The sequence below is a fragment of the Oncorhynchus mykiss genome, chromosome 2, assembly GCF_057628025.1.
Source record: "Oncorhynchus mykiss isolate SJ-2025 chromosome 2, ASM5762802v1, whole genome shotgun sequence".
Taxonomy (NCBI): domain Eukaryota; kingdom Metazoa; phylum Chordata; class Actinopteri; order Salmoniformes; family Salmonidae; genus Oncorhynchus; species Oncorhynchus mykiss.
Window position 1 is genome coordinate 59,302,524 of NC_143023.1, and position 12,460 is coordinate 59,314,983.

Below are 12,460 nucleotides of genomic sequence, written 5' to 3' on the forward strand. Positions count from 1 at the left end.
CATAAACATCACAAATGGTCTTTTAGTTCGATTAATTCCATCGATAAATATCCAAAATGTCCATTTATTTGGCGCGTTTGATCCAGAAAAACACCGGTTCCAACTTGTGCAACGTGAAAAAAAAATATCTCAAAAGTTACTTGTAAACTTTGCCAAAACATTTCAAACTACTTTTGAACGTAAATAATCAATAAAATTGAAGACAGGATGATCTGTGTTCAATACAGGAGGAAAACAAACTGTGGCTACCTTCAGGTCACGTGCCTCTAACAAAAAGTCCTCTTCACTCTAGCCTCGTTCTGAACAGTGTTACTTCTTCATTACACAAAGGAAAAACCTCAACCAATTTCTAAAGACTGTTGACATCCAGTGGAAGCGGTAGGAACTGCAAGAAGGTCCCTTAGAAATCTGGATTCCCAATGAAAGTACATTGAATAGAGTGACCTCAAAAAAATTATCGGAATGGTTTGTCCTCAGGGTTTCGCCTGCCAAATAAGTTCTGTTATACTCACAGACATGATTCAAACAGTTTTAGAAACGTCAGTGTTTTCTATCCAAATATACTAATGCATATCTTATCTTCTGGGGATGAGTAGCAGGCAGTTGAATTTTGGCATGCTTTTCATCCAAAATTCTGATTGCTGCCCCCTATTCTAGAGAAGTTTTAAAGAACAGAATGAATGCATTCCCCAAACGTTCTTGCAACATCAGGAAAATGTTTTCTACACCGACATATAAACATAACAGGTAAAGGATTGGTCTCATGTTTCATTAGCTGAAATGAAAGATCCCATAAAATGCTTTTTTCTCACAAATGTTGTGCACAAATTTGTTTACATCCCTGTTGAGGAGCATTTCTCCTTTGCCAATCCACATGACAGGTGTGGCACATAAAGAAGCTGATTAAACAGCATGATCATTACACAGGTGCACCTTGTGCTGGGGACACTAAAAAGCCACTCTAAAATGTGCAGTTTTGTCACACAACACAATGCCACATATGTCTCAAGTTTTGAGGGAGTGTGCAATTGATATGCTGACTGCAGAAATGCCCACCAGAGCTGTTGCCAGATAATTGAATGTTCTACCAATGTACCTTTTGAGAATTTGGCAGTACATCAAAATGGCCATGCAACTGCATATCACATGTTTGGCGTTGTGTGGGCAAGTGGTTTGCTGATGTAAACGTTGTGATCAGATTGACCCATGGTGGCAGTGGGGTCATGGTATGGGCAGGCATAAGTTACGGACAATGAACAAAAATTCACAGAGATACCGTGACGAGATCTTGAGGCCCGTTATTGTGCTATTCATCCGCCACCATCACCTCATGTTTCAGCATCATAATTCATGGCCCCATGTCGCAAAGATCTGTACACAATTTTTGGAAGATTAAATTGTCCCAGCTCTTCCATGGCCTACATACTCACCAGACATGTCAACCATTGTGCATGTTGTGGGATGCTCTGGATCGACGTGTAAGACAGCATGTTCCAGTTTCCGCCAATATCCAGCAACTTCGCACAGCCATTGAAAAGGAGTTGGACAACATTCCACAGACTGATCAACTTTATCAGAAGGAGATGTGTTGCGCTGCATGAGGCAAATGGTGGTCAAACCAGATACTGACAGTTTTTTTTATCCATGCCCTACAATTTTTTAAAAGGTTTCTGTCACCAACAGATGTGTATCAGTATTCCCAGTCATGTAAAATCCATAGATTGGAGCTTAATCAATTGATTTCAATTGACTGCTTTCCTTCCGTGAACTGTAACTCAGTAAAATCTTTGAAATTGTTGCATGTTGCATTTATATTTTTGTTCATGTTTTGACCGCCATTGAGCCAGTGGTTAAGAATTCATGCACATTGTGTCAGAGGTCACCTTGTAGTGTGCTCCCTGAGGGTGCCGCTGGAGGGCACCCTTATGTTTTCTTGTGTCCAGGTGAGCCTGATTGGGCTCACCTGGTGTATTACTATTTAGGTCCCCTGTGGACTGGGCTGGTTGCTCAGGTCTCTTGTTTTGTTTTAGTGATTCATGTGCCAGTGCGTTGTTGCTGTGTAAGCTTCAGTAAATGTCCTGGATTTATCCTCACCTCTGCCTGCTGTGTTTCTCTGTGCCTGGGTCCACGTTTGCATGAGACTTATTGTCACACATTGTTTATCATATTACAGGATATTTTCCAATGCATACTGTGATACCCATATTTTCCTATTTCTCTCTCATCTTGTCTTTTTTTCATCTGGGTCAACATGCGGATTGATTGGACATCCTCAAGTGATGAAGAGTAATTGCGTTACCGTGTGTGGATAGTTAGAAAGAAAAAAAGACTGGAGTGGTAAGGCGTCTATAATGAAACTAGAAAAACATCTCAGAGGGTTGATGAGTGGTGTTTGTTATTCGGGCAATTAAACCAAACCAGAGATGTGCTTGTTTTTTATTATTCCACCAAATAAGGTAGCAAGACAACGTACACAATGAAAACAGAAATATTTCCCGGAACCGTGCTCTTTTAATAATTCCACTGCACCTGGATAGAGCCGTGGCAGTCAAGGGCTGTGTCTGTGCATACAAGCCACTGATATGTGCTTTTGGAACGTCTACATTTTATAACAGTCTAAATCTATTTAATATGCACCATGACAAACAAATTATTTATTTTAGGCAGGTCTAAAGAAACATATGAAGACAATGTATTTCAGATTAACAGAATATAAATTGACCTAATTATTGTATGTTAACTGGCTATGCGCCATTCCATAGGATGTGGGCTTGTTCATTTAGCAGACAAGTTATGCCTTTATAGAAAGAAAAATAGAATTGTACTTACCGGAATAAAATAGAAAGGATATTTCCAGAGTGAGTGCGCATATGAAGGCTATGTTGAGTGTAAAAGTCAACATTTGAAAAAGGTCCAAAAGCTACGCTAGATTTATTTGGCAACTTTGTTGTTAATGATATAAACCTTAATGTCTTACAAATAAAATATATACAAATATTTCTGGTGATATTTTGTCTTTTTGTTTTTGTTGATGTGCCAGGTTAGATTAGTAAACCTATATCATAAAAAATGTTGACTATTTATCCTTTTAGGAACTACATGATGTCAACAATGCAAACCACTGTTCTCTGTGCTTTGCAAAAGTATTCATCTCCCTTGGCATTTTTCCTATTTTGCTGAATTACAGCCTGTAATTTAAATTGATTTTTATTTGGATCTCATGTAATGGACATACACAAAATAGTCAAAATTGGAGAAGTGAAATGAAAACAAATGAAAGAAAAAAAAATGGAAAAGTGGAGCTTGCATATGCATTCACCCACTTTGATATGAAGCCCCTAAGTAAGATCTGGTGCAACCAATTACCTTCAGAAGTGACATAATTAGTTAAAGTCCATCTGTGTGCAATCTAAGAGTCACATGATCTCAGTATATATGCACCTGTTCTGAAAGACCCCAGAGTCTGCAACACCACCAAGCAAGGGGCACCACGAAGACCAAACAGGTCAGGGACAAAGTTGTGGAGAAGGACAGATCACAGTTGGTTTATTAAAAAAGATCTGAAACTTTGAACATCCCACAGAGCACCATTAAATCCATTATTAAAAAAGGGAGAGTATATGGCACCACAACAAACTTGCCAAGAGAGGGCCACCCACCAAAACTCATGGACCAGGCAAGGAGGGCATTAATCAGAGAGGCAACAAAGAGACCAAAGATAAACCTGAAGGAGCTGCAAAGCTCCACGGCGGAGATTGGAGTATCAGTCCATTTTAATTCTCTTAAGGATTAGCCACTTTTTTAAATTTTTTGTACCATTGTCTTTGAAATGCAAGATGAAGGCCATAATGTATTATTCCAGCCCAGGAGAAATGTAGATTTTTGCCACTGAATGGCATCAGTGTATGTGCAACGTTTTAGACTGAACCAATGAACCATTGCATTTCTGTTCAAACTGTTGTGTCAAGACTGCCCAAATGTTCCTAATTTGCACTCTCCTTAAACAATAGCATGGTATTCTTTCACTGTAGTAGCTACTGTAAATTGGTCAATGGAGTTAGATTAACAAGAATTTAAGCTTTCTGCCAATATCAGATATGTCCATGTCCTGGGAAAAGTTATTGTTTCTTACAACCTCATGCTGATCGCATTAGCCTACGTCAGCTCAACCGTCCCGAAGAAGTTCTAAATAAAAAAACATTAAAAACACATTTGGTGTTCGCCAAAAGGCATGTGGGAGACTCCCCAAACATATTGAAGAAGGTACTCTGGTCAGATGAGACTAAAATTGAGTGTTTTGGCCATCAAGGAAAACGCTATGTCTGGCGCAAACGTCTGGAAATCTCTCATCATTCTCCACCCCCCTCCAGGTGTCGCTCATCTTCCCCATTATCTCCTGTGTATTTATACTTGTGCTCTCTGTATGTCCGTTGCCAGTTTATCAAGTCAACCAGCATTTTTGTTTTCAGCTCTTGCTTTTCCCAGTCTCTCTTTTTCTCGCCCTCCTGATTTTGAGACTTGCCTGTCCTTACTCTGAGCCCGCCTGCCTGACCACTCTGCCTGCATCTGACCCTGAGCCTGCCTGCATCTGACCCTGAGCCTGCCTGCCGACCTGTATTTGTATTGTTGACCTCTGCCTACCCTGACCCTGAGCCTGCCTGCCGTTCGTTACCGTTGCCCCACCTCTGGTTTTCTGACACCTGGCGGCCTTGACCTGTCTTTTGCCTGCCCCATTGGAATATTAAACCATTGTCAATTTGACGTGTCTGCATCTGGGTCTTACCTTGATCCCGATAGTACGAACTGGCCATGACTGACCCAGCAGACCCGGGCCATCTGCACAACACCATCTCCACCCAGGGAGCTACGAGGAATTGCAACGTGGCCTTGTGGAGGGGGTGCAAACGTTGGCTGAACGCCATAACCGGGCGTTGGACAGTTTGCTGGAGCAATTCCACGGGTTGTGTTGGAGGCCGCCTACCACGTTGGTAACCACACAGCACCTCAGCTGCTAGCAGCGCCGTCTCATCAGTCATTCCACCTTCTCACCTCATCTGGAAAGTTTCAAAGGAGAGCCGAGCACCTGTCGAGCGGTCCTAGCACAGTGTGCCCTCGTCTTCGAGCTTCAGCCCTCCTTCTTCCCCTCAGGCTATCTTGGAGCGATCCATCTCATCACGCTGCTGTCCGGGAGGGCTTTCACCTGGGCTACTGCTGTATGTGAACAGCAGCCGGCCATATGCGTTAGTCCCGAGGGTTTCGTAGGAGAAGTGAGGAAGGTTTTTGATACCCCGTTCTCCAGGCGAGAGGCCGCCCGGAAGCTAATCCAGCTTCGACAGGACTCCCACAGTGTAGCTGACAACGAGGTGGATGAGCTTGCAGCCCGGGAGATACCTACGGAGCTCGATTCCCTCATCACTTTGACCATCCATATCGATGGGCTATTACGGCAACAACGGAGGGAGAGAAAATGTTGCTCGCACGCCCAGGGATCCCACACAGCCTCTGAGTCATCCCGGAAGCTCCCAAAGGCCTTGTTGCTGAGAGAACCCAAGGCTTCCCACCCTGCCCCGAGGGCTGCCAAAGACGGCCGAGTCATCACTTCCTGAGCCTATGCCACTAGGCAGAGCTGGGCTATCACCAGCGGAACGGCAATGCAGGATCAACACTAAGAGTTGTCTGTATTGCCGGACTATTGGTCATTTTGTGTCCTCTTGTCCTTTAACAAAACCAGGCTCACCGATAGGAGCGAGTTACTCTGGTGGGCCATATGGAGAACATTCCTGCATCTCTTGCTTGCACCCCTTTTCATGCCATTCTGCTGTTGGGAGACCATTCCTAATTTCTTTGGGTTCTCATTGACTCTGGGGCCGACGAGAGCCTTTTGGATGCTTCCCTGACACCTGAGCTAAACATCCCTACTCAGACCCTCTCCATTCCCATGGATGTTAGAGCTTCTATAGGCAGAGTCATCAGGGAACCACAGCAAGGCTATCCAGTTACTGCTCATCAAGTCCCCTCAGATTCCCATGGTATTGGGATTCTCCTGGCTCCAGAGACACAATCTACTCATTAACTGGTCTACTGGTACCATCATAGGCTGGAGCCTGGTGCCATCATGGGCTGGAGCCCGTTCTGCCACACCCAATGCCTGAAGTCAGCACAACCTGCGTCTTCATGGGGGCTCGAAAGGTGCCCCGGACCTCTCCTCCATTCCAGCGGAGTACCAGGACCTCCGGGAGGTGTTCAGCAAGGCCTGGGCCATTTCACTCCCGCCGCACCGACCTTATGACTGCGGGATTGACCTTCTCCCTAGCACGACTCCCCCCCAGGGACGACTGTACTCTCTGTCGGGACCAGAGACCAAGGCGATGGAGACCTACATTGGGGACTCCCTTGCTGCAGGATTTTTCTTGTTTTCCCGCCGGAGCCGCGTTCTTCTTTGTGGAGAAGAAAGACAAGACCCTACACCCGTGCATCGACTACCGAGTTTACAACGGTGAAGAACCGCTACCCGCTACCACTCATCTCCTTGGCCTTCGAGCTGCTCCAGGGGGCCACTGTGTTTTCCAAGCTGGATCTATGGAATGCCTACCACCTGGTGCGGATACGGGAAGGGAGCAAGTGGAAGCCCACCTTCAACAAGACCAGCGGTCACTACGAGTATCTGGGACCAACGGCCCTGCTGTGTTCCAGGCTCTGGTCAATGATGTTCTCCGCAACATGTTGAACCGGTTCATCTTTGTCTATCTAGATGACATACTCATGTTCTCCCGTTCCACCCAAGAACATGTGCTCCACTTCCGACATGTTATCCAACGCCTCCTGGAGAACCAGCTGTTTGTAAAAGCAGATAAGAGTGAGTTCCATCATTCCACCATCCCTATTCTGGGTTTCATCATCACCCCAGGGAGTGTGCAAATGGATCCCGGGAAGGTGAGAGCGATGGTGGAATGGCCCCAGCCTACTTCTAGGGTGCAGCTGCAACTCTTCCTGGGGTTCGCCAACGTCTATCGCCGCTTTTTCCGGGGTTAGAGCACCCTGGATTCCCCCCTGTCTGCACTCACCTCGCCCAAGGTGCCTGGTCACCAGCTGCTGACCAGGCATTCTGGGATCTCAAACATCACTTCACCAGAGCTCCCATCTTGGTTCATCTGAACCCTTCACATCAGTTCATGGTGAAGTTCAATGCTTCTGATGTCGGAGTGGGGGCGGTCCTGTCCCAGTGTTCTACCCTGGACCTCAAGCTACATCCCTGCGCCTTCTCCCACTGCCTCAATGCCATGGAAAATAACTACGGTGTGGGGAATCGTGAGCTTCTCGCGGTGAAGATGGCGTTGGGGTAATGGAGACACTGGCTCGAGGGGGCGGAACACCCATGCATTGTGTGGACTGACCGCAAGAACCTGGATTATCTCCACACCGCCAAGCGCCTCAACTTCAGGCAAGCTAGATGGGCCCTGCTGTTCACGCAGTTCAACTTCTCCATCTCGTACCTTCTGGGATCCAAGAATGTCAATCCGGAAGCACTGTCCCGCCGCTATAGCCCTACGGGTACCACCCCAGAGCCCGAGACCATCCTTCCCACCTCGTGCCTGGTGACAGCACTCAACTGGGGTATAGGGAAACAGGTCCGGGAGGCGCAGTGGTCTGTAAGTTTGTAGCTGATGCTGTCCGCTCTGTGGTCCTGGAGTGGGCCCATTCCTCCAGGTTTGCATGCCACCCGGGCTCCCGTCGTACCCTGGCCTTCGTGCAACAATGCTTTTCCGGATGTTGCCGCATTTGTCTTCGCCTGCATGGTCTGTGCTCAGAATAAGACTCCTCGGGAAGCTCAGGCTGGTCTTCTGCAACCACTGCCTGTCCCTCACCATCCCTGGTCCCACATACCCCTGGATTTCATTATGGGTCTCCCCTCGTCTGAGGGCAACACTGCCATCCTGATTGTGGTCGACCGGTTTTCCATGGCCACTCACTTCATTTCTCTCCCCAAACTACCCTCAGCCAAGGAAGCAGCACATCTTCCAGATCCAAAGACTGCCCATGAACATGGTTTCCGATCGGGGGCCGCAGTTCTCGTCACGCTTCTGGAAGGCGTTCTGCAACCTCATTTGGTCATTGGCTAGCCTGTCCTCTGGGTTCCACCAGCAGTCCAATGGCCAGTTGGAGCGAGCCAACCAGGCTCTTCATACTACTGTGTGCTGCCTGGTCTTCTCCAACTCAACCTCCTAGAACCAGCAGCTAGTGTGGGTTGAGTATGCCCGCAACACGCTTCTCTGCTCTGCCACGGGCCTATCTCCATTTGAGTGTTCCCTGAGGTATAAGTCCCCGCTCTTCCCCAGGCAGGAGGAGAGCCCGGCCCGCCCTCCGCAAGACCACCTCCAGGTATCCCCGGTATCGTCTTGGCAGAAGGTATAGCTATCCACCTGGGATCTGACCCTCCGGGTGGAATCCTGCAAGCTCTCCCCTGGTTTATCAGCCCGTTTCCCATCTCCAAGATCATTAGTCTCTATGCTGTTCGTCTTCTGTTGCCCATTGCCCTGTACCCTTCATATACATCCCTTTTGTCATGTGTCCAGAGTCAAGCCTGTTTTCAGGCCCACCCCTCTTCAAATCAAATATTTCATTTTATTAGACAAATATGCCGAATACTAACAGTAAAATGCTTACTTACGAGCCCAAAACCAACAGTGTAGTCTCAAAAAATACGGACAAGAATAAGAGACAAAAGTAACTAGTGCTTAAAGAGCAGCAGTAAAAGAACAATAGCGAGAATATATACAGGGGGGTACCGGTACAGAGTCAATGTGAGGGGCCACCAGTTAGTTTAGGTAGTATATACATGTAGGTAGAGTTATTGAAGTGACTATGCGTAACTGACAATAACAGAGGGTAGCAGCGGTGTAAAGAGGGGGGGTGGGGGCAATGCAAATAGTCTGGGTAGCCACTTGATTAGATGTTCAGCCTCATGGCTTGAGGGTAGAAGCTGTTTAGAACCCCCTTGGACCTAGACATGGTGCTCCGGTATTGCTTGCCGTGCAGTAGCAAAGAAAAGAGTCTATGACTAGGGTGGCTGGTATAGAGGTGGTCTGGTATAGAGGTCCTGGATGGCAGGAAGCTTGGCCCCAGTGATGTACTGGGCCATTCGCACTATCCTCTGTAGTGCCTTGAGGTATGAGGCTGAGCAGTTACCATACCAGGTAGTGATGCAACTAGTCAGGATGTTCTCGATGGTGCAGCTGTAGAACCTTTTGAGGATCTGAGGACCCATGCCAAATATTTTCAGTCTCCTGAGAAGGTAATTGTTTTTGTCGTGCCCTCTTCACGACTGTCTTGGTGTGCCTTGACCAGGTTTGTTTGTTGGTGATGTGGACACCAAAAAACTTGAAGCGGTCAACCTGCTCCACTGCAGTCAAGTCAATGAGAATAGGGACGTGCTCGATCCTCTTTTTCAGGTAGTCCAGAAATCATCTCCTTTGTCTTGATCACGTTGAGGGAGAGGTTGTTGTCCTCGCACCACACGGCCAGGTCTCTAACCTCCTCCCTATAGGCTGTCTCGTTGTTGTCGGTGATCATGCCTACCACTGTTGTGTCATCTGCAAATTTAGTGAGGGTGTTGGAGTCGTGCCTGGCCGTGCAGTCATGAGTGAATAGGGAGTACAGGAGGGGACTGAGCATGCACACCTGAGGGGCCCCCGTGTTGAGGATCAGCGTGGCGGATGTGTTGGAGTGGGTCTAGGGTTTCTGGGATAATGGTGTTGATGTGAGCCATGACCATTCTTTCAAAGCATGTCATGCCTACAGACGTGAGTGCTACGGGTCAGTAGTCATTTAGGCAGATTACCTTAGTGTTCTTGGACACAGGCACTATGGTTGTCTGCTTAAAACATGTTGGTATTACAGACTCAGACAGGGAGAGGTTGAAAATGTCAGTGAAGACACTTGCCAATTGGTCAGCGCATGCTCGCAGTACACGTCCTCGTAAACAGTCTGGCCCTGCGTCCTTGTGAATGTTGACCTGTTTAAAGATCTTACTCACATCGGCTGCAGAGAGCGTGATCACAAGTCTTCCAGAACAGCTGGTGTTCTCATGCATGTTTCAGTGTTATTTGCCTTGAACCGAGCATTTAAGTAGTTAAGCTCATCTGGTAGGCTTGTGTCACTGGGAAGCTCTCGGCTGTGCTTCCCTTTGTTGTCTGTAATGGTTTGCAAGCCCTGCCACATCTGACAAGCTTCAGAGCCAGTGTAGTACGATTAGATCTTAGTGCTGTATTGATGCTTTGTCGTTTGATGGTTCGTCAGAGGGCATAGCAGGATTTCTTATAAGCTTCCGGGTTAGGGTCTCGCTCTTTGAAAGCGGTAGCTCAAGCCTTCAATTCCATGCGGATGCTGCCTGTAATCCATGGCTTCTGGTTGGGGTATGTACGTGCGTTCACTGTGAGGATGACGTCATCAAATCACTTATTGATGAAGCCAATGACTGATGTGGTGTTCTCCTCAATGCCGTCGGAGGAATCTCCGAACATATTCTGGTCTGTGCTAGCAAAACAGTCCTGTAGCTTAGAACCTGCTTCATCTGACCACTTTTTTTTATTGTCCTGATTACATTTTTGCTTGTAAACAGGAATCAAGAGGATAGAATTATGGTCAGATTTACCAAATGGAGGGTGAGGGAGAGCTTTGTATCTGTCTCTGTGTGTGTAGAGTATAGGTGGTCCAGAGATTATTTTCTTCTGGTTGCACATTTAACATGCTGATATAAATTTGGTAAAAGAGATTTAAGTTTCCCTTAATTAAAGTCCCTTGCTACTAGGAGCGCCGCCTCTGGGCGAGCGTTTTCTTGGAATACAGCTGATTCAATGCTGTCTTAGTGCCAGCCTCTGACTGTGGTGGTATGTAAAAACAGCTACGAAAAATACAGATAAACTCTAGGTAGATAGTGTGGTCTACAGCTTATCATGAGATACTCTACCTCAGGTGAGCAATAGCTTGAGACTTCCTTAGATATCATGCACCAGCTGTTCTTTACAAAAATACATTGTCCGCCTCACTTTGTCTTGCCATACGTCGCTGTTCTATCCTGCCGGTATAGCGTGTAACCAGCCAGCTGTATGTTGATAGTGTTGTTGTGTTCAGCCACGATTCCGTGATACATAAGATGTTAGTTTTTAATGTCCCGTTGGTAGTTGAATTTTCCGCGTAGCTCGTCGATTTTTAGGGTCCCGCTCTTTGAAAGCGGTAGCTCAAGCCTGCAATTCCATGCGGATGCTGCCTGTAACCCATGGCTTCTGGTTGGGGTATGTACGTGCGGTCACTGTGGGGATGGGACTTTAATCGCGGGGATTTGCGCCTGTTCCTGAGAAAGCAGTACATCCTTTGCGTCGGGCTCGTCAGTCTCCTGAAGGTTCGACCTCGGTTCAAGGGGTTCCAGTACCTGGTTGACTGGGAGGGTAATGGCCCGGAGGAGAGTTGCTGGGACCCAACCAGGGACATCCTGGACCCAGGCCTCATCACGGATTTTCAACACTGACACTGGTCAACCAGGTATGTGCCTAGGTAGGACGCCAGGTGGTGCCCCTGGAGGGGGGAGGGAGGGGTACTGTCACACCCTGATCTGTTTCACCTGTCTTTGTCATTGTCTCCACACCCTCCAGGTGTCGCCCATCTTCCCCATTATCACCTGTGTATTTATACCTGTGTTCTCTGTTTTTCCGTGGCCAGTTCGTCTTGTTTGTCAAGTCAACCAGCATTTTTGTTCTCAGCTCCTGCTCCTGGTTTTGACCTTAGCCTGTCCTGATTCTGAGCCCGCCTGCCTGTCCACTCTGCCTGAGCCTGCCTGCAGACCTGCACCTTTGCCCCACCTCTGGTTTACTGACCCCTGCCTGCCTTGACCTATCCTTTGCCTGCCCCTATTGGAATATTAAACAGGGGCAGCATCTGGGTCTTACCTTGATTCTAGACAAATGCAAATGGAGGCTAGTTGGAAGATTATCAAATATAAAATATATTTTGGTCACTACATGATTCTGCATGTGTTATGTGGAACAGATCCAGTTTTGATGTCCTCACCATTATTCTACAATGTAGAATAAAATAAAAACCTTGAATGAGTTGGTGTCCAAACTTTCGACTGGTACTGTACTCGGAAGCGGTAGAGGGTGTACACGCCTCCTGAGTTGTGCTAAAAGTCCACTCCGAATATCTCTTCTCCGCTGGCGGCATCTTTGAGCAACCTCTGGGATAAAATTCAATCACTTTGGGGATTAGAAACAAAGGACACAATTCAGGAAAGTTGTATTTCTGGTCGAAATGCTGGTGAGTTGCCACTGCTCTGATATTCTAAAGTTATTTCTGGCAGTATGCATTAACCTTTCTGATCTCCCCATCCCGGATCCGGGTTCGTGAATACAGACTCAAGCTCATTACCATAACGCAACGTTAACTATTCATGAAAATCGCAAATGAA